A 19,157-nucleotide genomic window follows, 5' to 3' on the forward strand; every position below is an offset into this window, starting at 1 on the left:
AAACTATTAAAGAATACTGAAGGGGAACAAAACCTTTGTATTAGCAGTACCATGTTTTAACCATTATCACTCTCTCAGGCCCATTAAGCAGTTTTAGCAAAGTAGCCTAGGCCAAATGGTAACATCTAAAACAATTTCTTTCTTCAGTGAAGCAAAGACGCACATCACACTTCTCACAGAGGGTGGTGGTGGCATCGACTTTGCATAATTTGCATAATTTGCAACGGCCACACTTTTCACACTTCACAGGCCAGTGTGCAACCTGGTCAGTGCGAACATCAACTGGAACACCAACATGCACTCTCTTGGGCAGTGGTGGAGATGGGGCATCAAGTGTTGGACGACCCCTTTGTGCCTGCAAAAGAATCAGGCTAGTGGCAACCTCTGCCTGGAAGCTCCTTTGTTTCAGTGGCATTTGGACACCAAGCAGTTTACAGTCATGGCAGTAGATCAACCATGGATTAACAAGGCCTAACATGATGGTTTGCCAGAAGAGGTAGAGGTACCACCTTTGTGACCTCATGTGATACTTGTAATTTGCAACACATGCATCAAGGAGGTCTATCCCCCCCCCCATGAATGTGTTGTACTCCTTCACAATGTGAGGCCTGTTGACCTCCACAAATGCTTTGTCAGATTTGCTCCAGCGTCGAGCTTTGTCCTGAGGCTCAGTTGCACAGTAGGATGAGATCAGGGTAACAGATTTGTTGTCGTACCACCTCACAATGACCATACTTTCCCCTTTCTCCACCCTGGCATCAACAGATCCTCTGCCTCTCTTGGCAAGAGTATTGTCATCCTCAAGCATACAACCAGCCAAGCGATTGCTATGGAGTGTCCCTACAAAGTAGATCTGTTGCTCAAGAAGCTTGAGAACCAGTGGTGCTGAGGAAAAAAAATTGTCTGCAAAGACTTTGTAGTTTTGGTTTGATGGGAGAGTTTCCCACAGCTTGACCACAACGTTACCTCCCATGCCCAGTACAGTTTTTTTCCCAGTGCCACCTTCATAAACCACAAAATCACAGAGGATTCCTGAGGAAGAGCAGCGGGCCCAAATTTTCAGTCCCCATGGGTGGGGTTTGCCCTTCACATACTGCCTTATTGGGCTGTGTGTCCCTCTGAAGGACACAATTTGTTCATCAACCGAGTTGTACTCCTCTGGGGTGATATCCAGGCATTGTTTGCGAAACATACAGTATCTAGCCATGGACGAATCATCCAACATTTATCCTCAACTTGCCTGTTTGAATGATCAGTGTTGTCAGTGAAATGTAGAGTTGTCAGCAGGGTCTGAAAACAGTTATGTGACATGTTGTCAGCCACGATGGGACACCTTGTATCATTCTCCCAGTATGTACGATTTCCTGGTAGTTGGCAAAGACCCATTCACAGTTAGATGCCAATCAGTATTTCCAGTTCTTTAACAGTGGTGTTAATGTTGTTGTGGTAATCTGATTTTTGTACACTGTACAAATTTGTTTGCTCCTTCAGTGAGTCAAGCATTTCTGGTGTTATGAACTTTCTGAAATACTCCAGGGGAGTGGAAAGATCATCTGGAGGTGTTACACTTTGGCCTTTGAATGTGCACTCAGGGGTTTCAAAAGGTTTTTTTCTCCAAAAAAATAGTTATTTTCCTTGGTCAGTTTCTTGTACAGTTCCTCCGTCAGATATTTAAAAATTGTTTTGTAACATAAATTATTAATTATTTTATACATTTGACTTAGCTATATTTGTTTAAATGTGCTTTGAATTGAAAATTTTTCTTATTGTGACAAATACGTTACATCATATTTTCCACGACTATGTTAAGGTTAAATGCCCGATATGACATCAGTGTTACCACAATGTTGTCATAACTTGTTTTATATCAGTTTCTTCAGAAAATGTTGTCAGAACATATTAAATGTAATATTTGACATCTTATTTAAGTATGAGAATTGTTAAATTGGTTGAAACATACCTTTAGTTACCAAAAATAAGATGTTTGAAATTAGATGATTTGGTCAGGTGTGGTTGCCCTGCACACGGCCATCTTGAAAATGGTGTCATGTGTACCCAAATTCACAGAGTGTCATGTGACTGCACCAGGAAGTTACGAACATGTCACTTTGGGGCCTAATGAGGTAAAATCAAGGATAATGTTGTGTGAGAAAGTTTCCAGGACATTTAAAGTCATGGTGACACCTGTGTCACAGTGGGTTCTTATTTAATACAATAAATCAAAATGTTGTGTAATACATGAGACAATTTTTAATTTGAAATGCTCTGCCTATATGTGATTGATGTGTTCTATTAGGCTACCATACGTAGCTGTGTGTCTCCTATGTCACACACATGCGCATGGGAGGCAGCTAAAGGGCCTGAATGAGAGTAATTCCACACCAGACCAGTGGGTGACGGAGTGCACTAACTCTTTATCTCCCTTCTCTGAAGGCCAGTTACGGGAAATTCTGCCTGGCCCTGATGACATCATTTCCTCTGCTGGCCTTTAAAGCCACCATCTTTTGACCACAAAGTCAGTTCTGTTCTGGACTCCGATCTGTACACATCTGTACAACAATTATTTCTATTTTGCATCCAGGAAACAATAAATGGATGGCTGCCCAAACCTTTTTTATGTTTCTGGTCCTTTCTTATGACACCTAGATAGCAAGGTAGTCAATGTGGAGGGGTGATCCAGGGAATAAATCAGATCTCCTTTGCATCCCTGTTATCATCAGTGTAATTGAAGATAGATATTGTAATAGTATTGTTCTGTTTTAAATGTTTTGGAACCCTGGACATATCAAATATTTGATGTCCTTTGGTAGTGGCTATTACTAAATTACTTTAATAGTGCCTCCAGTTTCTACAAAGTACTTAGATTTAAAATAATCTGTGTACAGATAATGTATATAAAGAACCGTACATAATATGTGTTACAACATAAACAACTAAATCAAAAAAATATGCTTCTATAAATCTGAGTGTTAATTTAATTTAAAAAGTTGGTTTAACATCCCTTGGGTTCCTTTTTGGGCAAATCCTATAATTTGCAATCTTTTGATTTAATATTCTTTTCATATTTTAACAATGCATTCTTATGTTTGTGACTGACTTCTACTAATGGTACATTTTAATATAACTTTGAAATAAATTAGAACAAGTCATCATCATCATTGAATGACATTTGTCCAGCTCAGCATGTTGCCACCACGATTTTCATCAGAATAAATGTAATGAAAGTGAAATTAAGTAGTAATTAATGGCTAATCCAAATTTTAATGTATTGCTGAGGAATGTGACACATACAATACCAAATGACTTTAGTCATATATAAACTAGCAGCAGCAAAGAATATATAGTAATGGTGAATATATCATTTAATTTTCTAACCTGGTTAATTCAGTCCAGGGTCAAGAGAAGGCTTAAGCCTATCCCAGACAGAACTAGACAATAAGCTGGAACAAACTGTGGACAGGGCACCAGTCCATTGCTGGGCGATCTCACATACACATACACCAACCACATCAAACATACACTAGAGCCAATTTAGTGTCACCAATTATGTAACCTATATGCCTTTGGACAGTGGGAAGAAACCAGAGCACCACGTAGAGGAATCCCACTCAGAGATGGGGGAGAGCATGCAAACTCCATACAGGGAAGACCCAGGAAACAAACCTTGGTCTCTTTACTGCAAGTGTAGCAGCTCTACCATTGCCCCTCCATGTCACCCTGTAATGGTGACTATTTCTTAATCATTTGTATAGTGCTGGTATTCTTTTGAAGTAATAAAAATTAGTACTGCTAACATATTAACTTGCAGTATAATGTATTTTTTCTGAACACAGGAAATGTACAGGTAAAAAAAAAATTAGTAAACCCTTTATAGCAGCAAACATAGCAAAACTAGAGGGAAGTTCAAATGCTTGTTTTGTTTTTAGCTTTGTTATCCATGTGTGTGCTAGAAAGAGTTGTTGTTTTCATTGCAACAGTGTATTTTTTGTGGTTGACATGCCAAAGATTTTGTAAACAATATATCATTGTGAGTGCTCCTGAGAAATGCACAGATCAGCAAGTGGCAAAAAGTGGCACATTATAGTTTCTGTGAGAAATGCACTAAAACCAAGAAACGTTTGCATCTGTAATCCTGAGGTTCTAGCAAACAGTGCTGCAGATCTTATGGAAACATATCCTCAGAAGTTGACATCACAACAATTTTCACAACATACAGGTGTTTGTTGATGGTCATATTAGTGTGTGGTCCATGTTTTTGGGCAACTTTTTATGCTTCACCCAGTTCATAATGTGACATGCTTATGCTTATTCTCAAACCTGCTTAATCCCATTCCTATTAGGCAGGGTGGGGGGGCATCTTGAATTGTGTTCAGGATTTAATCAGTATACAGTTTTTATGTGAACCATATCTTTGGTCTTCTGGTATCACCCTGTCTGTCCAGGTTACATATGGCAAATGTATCGTGTCATCAGGGCCTCTGCATTCCCAAAGCTGCTAAGCTATCCATAACATTTTATATAGTCATAACACTATATGCAGTAAGGCTGACAGACACTGACCACCTTTCTTAACATGATGTACATCATAGTAATGAAATATCCTCTCTGGAATATGTCCTTGCTTGGGCATTAAAGGTGGTTTTACATTACCTGGTCTGTATTGTCAACTCATTCTCTTGGCAAATGTATTTTATTGATTGTTTTCTAATGACATTCACCTTGTAATATTCAGAGTATGAAATAAGTGATATATATATATACAGTGGAACCTCGGTTCACGACCATAATTCGTTCCAAAACTCTGGTCGTAAACCTATTTGGTCATTAACCGAAGCAATTTCCCCCGTAGGATTGTATGTAAAAACAATTAATCTGTTCCAGACCATACAAACTGTATGTAAATATATATATTTTTGTAAGTTTTTAAGCACAAATATAGTTAAATAAACCATAGAATGCACAGCGTAATAGTAAACTAAATGTAAAAACATTGAATAACACTGAGAAAACCTTGAACAACAGAGAAAACTAACACTGCAATAGTTCGCGCTATAGTGCTACCAACCGCTGGCTAAAAACACTTTTTTTAATGAGTTTTAAGCACAGGGAAAAAAATGAACATTTGAAAAAATCCATAATTTAGTAAACCACCAAGAAAAGTAACATTGCAACAATGCACGTTACGAACCGATCGCTGTAAACAGAAGTGAAAACAAAATCAAGCCCAGTGCATTCTTTAACTGCCTTCCTACCTTATGCGTCCAGCTCTCTCTCTCGTGCTGCCTATGAGTGTGCGCATCTCTCTCTCGCGCTGCTTGTGAGTGCGTCTCTCTCTCGTGCTGCCTGTGTGTGCGTCTCTCTCTCTCTCTCGTGCTGCCTGTGTGCGTGTGTGTGTGTGTGTGTGTGTATGTCGCGCTCTCTCGCTCTCTCTCTCTTGCTTGCTGCACAGGAAATGCACAGGGAGAGACTGAACATGTACAAACCGAAAGGGAAACTGGCTTGTTTGGCGAACTTTTTGGTCGTAAACCAATTTGTACGTGTACCGAGACGTTCGTGGACCGAGGTTCCACTGTATATATATATATATATATATATATATATATATATATATATATATATATATATATATATATATATATATATATATATATATATATATATACATATATATATATACATATATATATATATACATATATATATATACATATATATATATATATATATATATATATATATATATATATATATATATATATATATATGAACAATAACCTAATCTTATTCAGTGTTTTTTGCAGGTTCAAGGAAGGTCTAGCCACACTAAATTTTCTTGAAGCAATGAAACAAAATCCATCAGGATTCATGAAATACTTTTGTTTTTCTGAGAAAAACCGAAATTACAGAGGAGTTGAGTTTAGCCAGCCTGGTAGCAACAGAAGACAAGAGGAAATAAGGATAGCTGCATACTGGGTAGACTACTTGTTAGATACTGAAGGTCTGAATTTAAGCGTTGGAGAAAATATTTGTTTAGTATGGTTTATGGAATTTGTAATATTGTGTATATAGTACATGTAGATTTTCACCTTACACAATTTATGAAAAAGCTACACTGAATGTATGCATAGCAGGAGACACACAAGCTTCTGTCAAAAGTATGAGAGATTGTATTATGTGTGCCCAAAAGTTTAGAATACAAATCAGCATTCACCTAATTTACTTTTGATAAACACACAACTAAGATAAACCGATTAAGCAATTTCTGCTTTTTTAACTTTTACACTTCATATGCCTTTTTAGCTGGCCAGCAATGTATGCATTTATTAATTAATGAATTTATGCCTGTTATTTTAGTTTATTTCACCAGCATTAAACTAAAGTTGTCACATCTCTTAAACAACAAAGAAATAAGGGTGTGGATCTCTTAGGCTGGTTCCAATTTATTATCAGTGTTTAAAGATTACTTTTACTGTGTGTTATGGATTGATTAGAAGTTATTGTAATATTTTAGTTAACACTGACTATTGTTTGCAAAGCTTTTATATACAGTATGACACATAAACATAAGTTTGCCTGCTATGCCATTTGATCAGGAATGGGACCAGCAGGAATAAATTATACAATACAACAAAGCTGCTGACATTGGGGTTGTACAGAATAGATTTACTGAATCTGAAGATATTTATCCAGATATTAAGGAAAGAGAAAAAGAAAAATATTTTGGTTAAGACACATGCATATAAAAGTAGCTATGCTTATTTGTACAATTCATGTAAGTGTATTTAGTAACAAAATTAAATATGATATCCCATTGCTCAAACAAGCACCAATACATAAAACATATGATAAATCCAAATATAATAATACATATATAATATAGGATATTGGTATTTTAAACTCAACTAGATTTGGGCAACACTAAATTCCAATGTAATTAATGAAAAAATACCAATCATTATATATTTTTACTAACACTGAACTTGCTCTTTCATTACATTTTCCACGAAAATTACATTATTAGATATGTCAGTTATAGTTTTTTAAAAGTTTTGGCTACTTTTTACATTTAATGTTGCTTGAATTTGCAAACATGGACATTTTTTCTTTATTACCGAATTACCAGGATCTTTCATCAGTCATTTTTCACATAATTTAATTTTAGTCAGTTGTGTACAGTTAAATTTTGTTTGCAATGATGATGTTATTAATAATGGTAATTTTTCGGAGAAAGGAAGTTGCTAAGTTTTATGTTTATATATATTTCGTGTAAACAGAAATTTTACAATGTAATACTTCCAAGAGCTTTTTTTTATATTTAATATGGTTTGACTAGTACCTTGTTGTTAATGTTGCTTCCCTGAGACGTACCATTGAAGTGTTCTTGAAGTTATTAAACAAAAATTTTTAAAATGAATTTTCATTTTCAAATAAAATATTATGATGTTTGACTTCAAGTTCCAGTTCAATTATAATTATTTTGGTAATCGACTTTTGAACAGAAACCGTCTATCCTGTGTGGCAGACGACCAGGGACCTTGCCCCACCGGGACACCTGGAGAAGGGAAGGACCAGGAGAGGGGCAATATATTCCTCACAGCTCAAGAGAGCAGCCCTCCTGGATTACATCAGGGTCATGGATGGAGAGCTTGGAAGCTCAACCCTGTAGGGGTCCGTGGCCACAGCCAGTGGGCGCCTGGACCATCTCAGAGCCCTGGACAGCAGCACTTCGCCACACCAGGAAGTGGTGCCGGTTGAGGAACCGGCCACACCTGGAGTGCTTCCGGGTGTCCATGTAGCACTTCCGCCACACCAGGAACTGCTGCAAGAAGATCACCAGGGAGCACCTGGAGCACATTCGGGTGTGCCATAAAAGGGGCTGCCTCACTCCATTTGGGGAGATGGAGTCGGGTGGAAGAGAACAGAGCTTGCGAGTGGAGGAGTAGAGGCTCCAGGAGACTTGGGGAAAAGATAAAGGAAGGACTGAGCCATTATTGTGGGTTGGTGCACTGTGTGTACTTAAAAAGAACAAAAGTGTGGATTTCAGAGGTCTTTAAATTCATTCAAATCCTTTTGAATCAATTCAAGAAAAGCAAAGCGCAGCGAACATTTATGCTGATGGCTACCATTGAAAATGACAGAATCTTTCAGATCCAACAGGGCTTCCATCCAGAACTGTAACCTGAATAAAATGAAAGGCAAAAACTATTTAACACTAGAATTAACAGAGCCTACGAAAAAACTTGTAGATCCATCCCACCTTAAATCGCTTCGCACCTCTCCATTAGCGTTTTTTGTCCTGTAAATGTGTTGATAAGCAGAAAGCAGCCTACTGTCACATCCCGCCACCACCGCACAATTTTCTCAGCTCAAGTCTGTTTACCTGTGTGTCAGTTGCTTAGAGTTGTATAGGGTGAGAAGTCAAGCAAAATGATACCTGTTACAGACTCAAATCAAATGTATGCTTTTATTCTAAAATAGTAAGAATAAGAGCAGCTCACTTCTCAAAACGGAGCTGAACCTGTGAAGTTTGGATTACCAGTCAACAGTTGATACCATTGTGCCACTGAAGCAATCGTATCAAAGGGATGTCAATGTTGCACCTTAATGCGGGTTCTTTTTGTGCAGTTATATTCTTGAATAGAAGCGCACTTGTTCTGTTATATTTGTACCTTTTGTGAAAAGTGTTTATTTGATATTTGGACTTCAGGCTTCACACATTAAACACGTCATCTACATTTTGTCAACTATTACTAAAACATGAAAAATGTTTCTGTTTTAATGATGTGTTTATATAGATTGTTGTAGACATGGAACACACATGAAATGCATATGTTCCAAATAACCATACAGTATTTATAAAAGGCGTCATTTTGCTTGACTTCTTACTCTATACAACTCTAAGCAACTGACACGCAGGTAAACAAACTTGAGCTGAGAAAACTGTTTGGCGGTGGGGGGATGTGATAGTGGGCTGCTTGCTGCTTATCGACACATTTACAGGACAAAAGACACTGATGGAGAGGTGCGAAGTGATTTAAGGTGGGACGGATCTATGAGTTTTTTCATAGGCTTTGGTAATTCTAGTGTTAAATATAGCTTTGGATACATTTTTTTTTTAATTGCGTTGTGTAAATGGTGGATGGCACGGTGGCGCAGTGGATAGCGCTGCTGCCTCGCAGTTAGGAGACCCGGGTTCTCCCTGCGTGGAGTTTTCATGTTCTCCCTGTGTCTGCATGGGTTTTCACTGGGTACTCCGGTTTCCTCCCACAGTCCAAAGACATGCAGGTTAGGTGCATTGGCGATTGTAAATTGTCCCTAATGTGTGCTTGGTGTGTGTGTGTGCCCTGCGGTGGGCTGGCGAACTGCCCGGGGTTTGTTTCCTGCCTTGCGCCCTGTGTTTGCTGGGATTGGCTCCAGCAGGTCCCCGTGACCCTGTAGTTAGGATATAGCGGGTTGGATAATGGATGGATGGATGTATAAATGGTTTTGTTTACTGGTGTAATTAAGTTTCAGTGTAGGGCATTCAGTAAAATATATCACTGAAAAGTCTATAAGGACTGGAAAACTGCATGCAGTTACACATTTAAAATAAATTAAAAGTCTATGATGCAGGGGAAAAGCTCTTTTTACATTATTCATAAATATTTTACAGTTATTGATTAAATACGTTACGGGTGGACTTACTGTACTATTCTTACTGTTGCTTTCTGAAATGTGCCCACCAGGATTCTATTCTCCAATTCATTACAGAAGTACCATAAACATGGCTACCTGTCCCAGCCAAGTGGTCGTTTCCTTGAGAGCACAACGTGCACTGCATTGCTACTATCAAGGTATTTTCTGTTCCACAATCCTTCCTTAGTCTCATAGGTACAATCCCAAGTTTTGATACACAAAGCACATAATTTGTTGCAATTACTGCTGGGTTATTATTCGTTGGTCTGCATGAAAGCCATAAAATCTTTCTTGAAAAGCCTTTGATGCACCCACTTATCACTATGCCGTAAGGTGTTAATTTATCATATCCATCTACATGTCAAATGTAGTTTGGACCCAGTGAGTGGTACACCCTTTGGACAAATCTCCTTGTCCTCCTAGTTGCAGATAGATTCATTTCACACAACAAATTCATGATATCACATCGCCTCACGCACAGTTTATATTTTTGCAGCAACATTTGCTGCATCATTCTATATCCAAGAAGTTGACTCGGTCCTTGTATCTCAATCTCCATGGCTACGTGCACTTGGCTTATATTGGAGTAATTCCTACATTTTGATAGTCCCAGTTCTTTCAGGCGCATGTTCAAACTTCTTAAACACATAGTTACTCCATGATAAATTCTCAAAAAATCTAGAATGACCTCATATTTGTATCCTGCGTAGACGTAGTGTGTAATACAATCTGTTACCAAAAGTGTGTGTTCATTCACACTGACTAAAATAAATATAAATTACATTTACGGCTTATGCGTCAGTTTTTCACTTACCATATTTTGTATGATCATGTCATGTTAATTGCAGGGTAATAGAAAACAGTAAAATGCAAGAGACATAGTACTTGTTGGTGGTCTTCCCAGTGCCATGGATGATTGGTCACCTGACAGTAGAAAGGCAAATGATCGCCCACAGGTGGGACAAAAAGATGGCACTGCGCCTGTGCCCGGCTGACTGCCACAATAGGGACAAAACATTGTCTGCCTTTAGAGAATGAGAACTTTTTTACAAGAAGAATTACAGTATTTGTAACAAAACTGTAAAAAAAATTGTAAACCCAATAGCAGGACTTCCCCGTTTCAGTTAATGGATGACAGCGGACACTTCGTGCTCTGACCTCGTAGGGGACCCAAACCCACCTACCGCATCCTCCATGCCTCCCACCCCCTGTGTCCACAATACCACGTGTGTGCACACCCGACCCACCAAATGGGACCCACAACCAAATAAAAAGAAAGAAATCCATGCACATTATTGCACTCAACACTTTATGATAAGAAAATATGTTATTAATAACACATCGTGAGGAGTAAGTAGAAGCCGACAAGACGGAATAGCTGCAGTTATTTAGTTCAACTTTGACATTCTTATTTTTAAAGTCTGTGAAAATGTTAAACTTTTTGCTCAGTTTCCCAAGGAAACATTTTTGTTTTTTTAATTACCACGAAGTCACAAAAACTGTATTTGTGAAGGGATTATATTTAACAAGAACAACCAGTATATGTACATCATTTCGTATGAAATCTGGGCAGTTATGACAACCAACCATCAACACCCTTCGCTAAAGCGGACTTTCCCGTACTTAACACGATGAATGCTCAGGAGATAAATGTTTGCAGACCCCTGCAGTCTCCACACTGGACGTGTATAGTGTAATATATAGGTTTAAAATATAGAGCATATTCTGTATTTCACTTTTATTTGTGATCAATTGAAGGTTAGTCCGTTACACAGATTTCTCCTCCAACTACGCATGCAGAGATTTTGTTTTCAAAATCTCATTTCTGGTGTAGACATTTCCATTTTCAAAATGCTATTTCCGTTGTGAAGTTCATTTCCATTTTAAGTTTTTGTTGCTGCTGCCCCTTAACATTGAGCCACTGTAGTTTCCTGCTTTTGAGACTCAATTAACAACTCATTCAAAGTTATTCTTAAAGTCTAGAAATTTTGACTAATCTAATTCACATGTTGTGTTATGGGTCATCTATTTCAGTAAGTTATTTATAAGGCAATGGATCTGTGCAGAGTATAAACAGAGCTGGATTCCACTTGGAGCTATTAGATATAGTTTTCTTTACCATCTATGTAAATAAAAATGTAAACTGATTTTCACAAACTATCACATGTATATTGCCATTGGTCCAACTTAAAATATATGTATATGGCATGTTGGGAAAAGAGGTTGTAATGGGAGGAGATAACTCAAAAACTAGTGTCAACGAGGAAACTACATGGCTGCAGGAGTGTACTGGGTCTGATGGGAAGACACAAAGCGCACGCAAAGTTTTACATCAGCCAAAGTGGGATCTCACTGCAGATACAGAGTTTTCTTCTATGTATTAACCATGCTTAATTTCCAAAAAATAGTTTTTGAATATTTGTGTTGCAATATTGCAAAAACCTTGAGGATCAATGTCCCTTCCTTTTAACTCCTCAAAAAACTTTCAAAACTCTAAAACACCCCTTTTAGTGACATGCAAAAGAATTTTAGTGTCAGTTTTGCTAAACTGTATGCTGTAACACATGTGCACATAGGGGACAGCTGAAGGGTTCTAGTGATGGTAATTCTGCTGTCACTCCAGGGGTTGGCACTGTATCCTAATGTCTTTTCTCTTCCTTGCTTTAACATCTCTGACGTCACTTCTAGTGTCTATCCACCTGAACCTGCCTCTTCCTGCTGGAATGGCTTATAGCTGGAAGCTCTGCCTTCTTTGCCAGTTATGTTTTGAACTTGCATCTGGAAAGATGTTTCCACAACTTATTGTGTGCTTTTTTTGGGGGTGGGGCAAACCTTCAATTATACCAGGCTGGTACCCCGACTCTTCATCATTGTCTTGTCCATGTCTTAACAGTGCCAGATGAAATTTTGTTGGTTTGCTCACTACTGTCTACAGTAATCCCTCCTCGATCGCGGGGGTTGCGTTCCAGAACCCCCCGCGAAAGGTGAAAATCCGTGAAGTAGAAACCATATGTTTATATGGTTATTTTTATATTGTCATGCTTGGGTCACAGATTTGCACAGAAACACAGGAGGTTGTAGAGAGACAGGAACTTTATTCAAATACTGCAAACAAATATTTGTCTCTTTTTCAAAAGTTTAAACTGTGCTCCATGACAAGACACAGATGACAGTTCCGTCTCACAATTAAAAGAATGCAAACATATCTTCCTCTTCAAAGGAGTGCGCGTCAGGAGCAGAGAATGTCAGAGAGAGAGAAAAGCAAACAAATCAATAGGGCTGTTTGGCTTTTAAGTATGTGAAGTACCGCCGCACAAAGCAGTTGCAAGGAAGGCAGCAGCTCACATCCCCTCCGTCAGGAGCAGAGAATGTCAGAGAGAGAGACAGATAAAAACAAACAATCAAAAATCAATATGTGCCCTTTGAGCTTTTAAGTATGCGAAGCACTGTGCAGCATGTTGCTTCACGAAGCAGCTGCACAGAAGGGAGCAACGTGAAGGTAATCTTTCAGCATTTTTAGACGAGCGTCCGTATCGTCTAGGTGTGCGAACAGCCCCCCTGCTCACACCCCCTCCATCAGGAGCAGAGAATGTCAGAGCAAGAGAAAGAGAGAGAGAAAAGTAAAAATCAATACGTGCTGTTTGATCTTTTAAGTATGCGAAGCACCGTGCAGGAAGCATATCTATCGCTTGATAAAGCAGCCATATGTAAGCCCAGCAAAGAAGAGAGCAATGTGAAGGTAATCTTTCAGAGTTTTTTGAGGAGCGGCCGTATCCTCTAGGGGTGCGAATAGCCCCCGTGCTCACAATATATTTGAGGAGTTTTATTTAATACGTAATACGCGCTCTGGTTGGGTAGCTTCTCAGCCATCTGCCAATAGCGTCCCTTGTATGAAATCAACTGGGTAAACCAACTGAGGAAGCATGTACCAGAAATTAAAAGACCCATTGTCCGCAGAAATCCGCGAACCAGCAAAAATCCGCGATATATATTTAAATATGCTTACATATAAAATCCGCGATAGAGTGAAGCCACGAAAGTCGAAGCGCAATATAGCGAGAGATTACTGTATTATTTTGTGATGTTATATTATAAGTGGGTTTAGAAAATGAATGGATGAATGGATGGATATATAACCAACGGAGTGAGATTTATTAGCCAGATAAAGAAAGTGACAGCCTTCTCTGTTTTAGTCAAATGTGCAGATAGGAATTTCATTGCACTGTGTACACATGGTAATAATTGTGAAATCAAAAGCAAAATGTTGCATTTTTGAAAAAGCCAATGATATATGCTTGCATATCGTTGCCACGTGCAGTAGAGATAAGTCATAATGAAACAGAATGAAACCAAATATTTTAGTGCATGCTGAGTAACTGTTCAGAATATGGTAGAGAGAGAATGACTGAGGACAGCATTACTACCTTTCACTGTTTCTTGATGGTAGACATTTATTGAGTCAATTTTATGATGAGGCAGTTATAAATTTTGGCATTGATAATAATGCGGCTTAAAAGTTTGAAGCAATTTTAAATCAACATTGAATGAATCATTTTCATAGTATCAAAATTTTCCAATGGTGCTGTCTCCTGTAATCATTTGGAGACCTGCAGCGATGTCTGTAAACCGTGATCCCCTCATATCCCCAATTACTATAGATATTGTTCACTGTCCATGGATTGAATTTATTAATGTCAGATTAAACATCTATTTGTAAAACCACATTAAACCAGGCTATAAAAAAGAGAATTGTTCATGATTCCAACTCAGCAAGGAATTTTGGGAATTATGGGATCTAATCATACACAAAAAGAACAAATTCTCGACTCATGAGAACAAATTCTCGACTCATGAGAGCAAAGAATTGAAACTTATTAGGTAGTGTAATTGACTGGCGGATCACTTGCATTATAGCCTGCATTGACAAAGGGATCAACATTTAAAAAAACATCAATATTTCCTTTTTTACCTTAACACATTATACAAATATCCCTAAAAAATCTGTAGTAAGAAATACAAATTCAATACTAGTGACACAAGCTCCAATGTCCCTTACTGGTATTTTCATATGGTCTCATACAGTATATTTTTTACAAAAAACCTTTTTGAAAAATAATGTTATTTGTACATTATAATATAAAACCCCATACATTATTCTATATTGTATAGTTATTCTCAATTGCATAGGCTTTTTAACCCAATACTTTAAGAATATTTTTTCAAAATAACATTTACAAAAAAAAAAGATCATCAAGATGGCACCTGTGTGTGTGGCGTGCCGTTTTGCTTTGCCAGTTCTGGTTATGTTTAAGTTGCTTTTGACTTTTGCTGCTCTAGATGTTGATGCTCTCCTGGTGTATGATCGCCAAACTCTTTTTGAACTGCGAAGTTTTGCTGAGGAAAAATTTTATGATGGTGCCCAGGAAACTTTGCCACCGCTTTTGTCGGAGATTCCCGATTTTCTCTGTTGTGCTCCGGTTCCACCTTACTGGAAGAGGCGCCTTCGTCACCGAGGTAAACGCAGCGGTAGGCTGGTGAGGCTGAAGGCCTTCTCTGCTAGGTCTCTGATTGTATTCGAATGGGCTCGTCGCCTCGTTTCTCCCCGACATCTATGGGATCCTGCCTACACCTGGTTGGTACCTGTGTCTGGGTCGAAGGAGTTCTTCCGGCTGTCACAGCCCCGCTGTTCCTACTATCCTCACCCCCGACAACGCAGAGTGGTTTTGGGAAATCTGTGGCCTCTCCACTGGGCTCCTCGGAATGCAGGCACTCCGATGACACCGGCTCCTGCCAGGATTGGTCTGGTAAATGCTACATCCCTGTCAAACAAAACTTTTATTCTTAAGGATTTCTTCGTCTCCAATGGACTGGATTTTCTCTGTGTGACGGTGACTTGGTTGAATGTTGGTGAATCCAGCGTTTTTTCAGAGCTTCTACCTTCGGACTGTGCTAACTTTAATTCTCCTCGGACATCAGGCCGAGGAGGAGGAATTGCAACTGTTTTTCTTAATAAATATAGATGTAAGCAGCTTTCTTTATCATCTCTTCCTTCTAGCTTTGAACTGAGTTTATTTGAGCTAGGTTGCTCGCTCCCAGTGTTGTTTGCTGTGATTTATCGGCCTCCTAAATATAATAAGGACTTTCTCAATGATTTCTCCGATTTACTGGCTGAAACTGTTTTAGATGCTGTGGCTCCATTAAAAATAAGACAGCCTAAAATGACATCCGAGCCCTGGCTGACGCGTGTGCCGAAAAGCTGAGCGCAAGTGAAGAAAGGACAATTTGCATGTATCGTTTCAAGTATTGAAAGACTGCTGGCATTGTTATCAGTTTATTGTGAAAGATGCCAAAAGAGCGTACATGTCAAATATTATTCTGTCAAACTGTCACAAACCTCGTGTGTTATTTGACATTATAGATAGGGTTTTAAATGCTCCACAGAATGCCTGTATGGAACCTTCTTTTGAGAGATGTGAGAAATTTTTGCACTTCTTTGTGGATAAGGTGAATAATGTTAGGGCTCATATACCTCTCACTGTTTATGACCCCTTAGCTGTTCTTCCCTGCTCTGCTGTTTTTTATCAGTTTGAGCCGGTGACTCTATCTTGTTTATATGAGATTGTTGGTCAATCGAAGCCCTCAGATTCTCCTTTTGATGTTGTCCCACCTTCTGTATTTAAAGAGATTATTTCTGTTTTAGGGCCATCTGTTCTTGCTATTATCAATAGCAGCCTTTCCTCAGGCGTAGTTCCTAATTTGTTTAAACATGCCATAGTGCAACCATTGATCAAAAAACCAAGCCTAGATCCCACTGTGCTATTCAATTTTAGACCGATTTCCAAGCTTCCATTCCTGTCCAAAATTTTGGAGAGAAGTGTATATATTCAATTGAAAGCCTTTTTAGATGAAAGTGATGTGCTCAAAGTGTTTCAATCTGGTTTTAAGCCGCTTCACAGTACTGAAACCACATTACTGAAGGTTTTTAATGACATCCTTTTGGTAACAGACTCAGGGGATTATGTGATTTTAGTTCTGCTCGATTTAACAGCTGCTTTTGATACTATAGATCATAGTATTTTATTATCTCGTCTGAAGCATTGTGTGGGCATTCGTGGTACTGCCTTGGTGTGGTTTAAATCGTACTTGACTCAAAGAACTGTTTCAGTGAGGCTAGATGAATTTAGATCCTCCTCTGCTTCACTATCATGTGGGGTTCCGCAAGGCTCCATACTTGGTCCTCTGCTATTTTCTTTGTATCTCCTGCCTCTTGGCTCTATTCTTAGAAAGCATAAAATTGCTTTCCATTGTTATGCAGACGATACTCAGGTTTATGTACCCCTCAAACGCAAGGTTGCTTACTCCATACAAACTTTGGTTATGTGCCTAGAAGAGGTGAAAGCTTGGATGGCAGTGAACTCCTTAAATTTTAATGAAAATAAGACTGAGGTTATAGTTTTTGGTCCTGGGGGCACCAGTGGGTCTATTTCTACTTCTGCTCCTGTGGATTAGGGTCCCCTTGCACAATATGGTACGCCTGTTATTACAAATTTGGGTTTTAGGATAGATGAGGATTTTAGACTGGACGGGCAGATCAGTGCGGTGGTGAAATCTGGTTTTTTTCAGCTAAGACGTTTGGCGAAGATAAAAAACATTCTTTCTAAAGATCAATTTACAACAGTAATCCACGCCTTCATTACAACCCGGTTGGACTATTGTAATTCGTTGTATGTTGGTGTTAGCCAGTCCACCCTGTCTCGGTTGCAGCTGGTGCAAAATGCTGCTGCACGCCTTTTAACTGGCACGTGAAAGAATGAGCATATTACACCTGTATTATCCTCACTGCACTGGCTGCCTGTTCAGCTTAGAGTTCATTTTAAGATTCTTTTATTTGTTTTTAAGTCCTTAAATGGGCTTGCTCCGCCCTACCTCGCTGAGCTGCTGCATATGCACTCTCCTTCCCGCTCACTCAAATCAGCTGGTCAGTTGCTTCTGGATGTGCCTAGGACTCGGCGAAAGCTCAGGGGGGATAAGGCTTTTTCCGTCGTGGCTCCAAGGCTCTGGAATTCATTGCCGATCCACATTAGACAGGCCTCCTCACTGCCCATTATTAAGTCTGCTCTTAAGACTTACCTTTTTGGTTTGGCGTTTGATCCTGTGTGAGCAGTTGATTTTACTCTGTTTTAACTCTGTTTAGTTGTTTTTACTATGTTTTAATTAGTTTTATTTATTGCATTTTATTTACTTATTTATTATTTTGTTTTTTGTTTAAAATTTATTTTAGCCTATGTTCAGCACTTTGGTCAGCAGCTGTTGTATGTAAAGTGCTTTATAAATAAAGTTGACTTGACTTGACTACAAAGACAGTTTTATCTGAAAGGTCTTATTTGAATGAACATATAACATTTTTGGCAGCATTAAAGTATTTCTGGAGACACCATGGATATCACCTTTCTGTTTAATTAAAAAATAAATACAGTATAAAGAATAGGGTACTGCAGACATATTTGTAGCACAATTCATCAGGCATCTACCCTTGGCTACCCATGTTCAATTCTTCTTACTTTTGTACTTTCCTATTGCAAACGAATTTCCCTCAGGGATAATAAAGTCTATAAATCCTAACATAATCACTCAGATTTTCCTTAATCTCCTTAGCGTTAGCCACAGGTATTACTCGGGCTGCAAAAACAGTACTAAAACGTTAGTTACCAAGTGTCACTCAAGTAAATGTACAGATGCATCTTATGCAAGCGTTAGAACCGAGAATCACTCAGGCTGTAAAAGTGCTGTCGGTGCTGCCATTCTTTGGAGAAATTATGTCTGAGTGTAGGATTTGACTAATTAAGAAATATTTGCATTTTACCAACAATGAAGACTTTGATGAGAATACCCATCTAGCATCCAAATTGAAGAAAATTTGGTAAATATACCAGATGACTGTAGTAAAATTTCGGAGAGTTTACATTCCAGATCATGATGTCAGCATCAATGAAAGTCTTATGGCTTATAAGGACAGACTGTAATGGATACAGTACATTGCATCAAAAAGATCAATATTTGGTGTAAAGCTTTGCAAGTTTTGTGAATCTAAAACGGAATACATTTGGAATTTGGTTCTGTACAGGGTCAATGTTTGATCTGAAATACAATCAGTACGGCGGTGCTACATCATCGGTGCCGACTTTGATAGATGCTCCGCTGGATCAAGGTTACTGTGTAACCATTAACAATTTTTATACTTTGCCAGAGCTATCTGACATCTTTCTGCAAAAAGGACTAACACATACGTAACAATGTATCCCAACCATCATGGCATGCCTGAAGACTTCGGCAAAGCTAAATTTCAGCGAGGTGCACTAGTAGCTTGGCAAAAAGGTAAAGTGCTTGCGCTGATATGGAAGGACAAGAAAGATGTTTGTCTTCTTTGCACTGTACATAATGCAGCTGTATTCTCTGTACAGGCAAACGGCAACAAGTAGGTT

The sequence above is a fragment of the Erpetoichthys calabaricus genome, chromosome 1 (assembly GCF_900747795.2).
Source record: "Erpetoichthys calabaricus chromosome 1, fErpCal1.3, whole genome shotgun sequence".
NCBI lineage: Eukaryota > Metazoa > Chordata > Cladistia > Polypteriformes > Polypteridae > Erpetoichthys > Erpetoichthys calabaricus.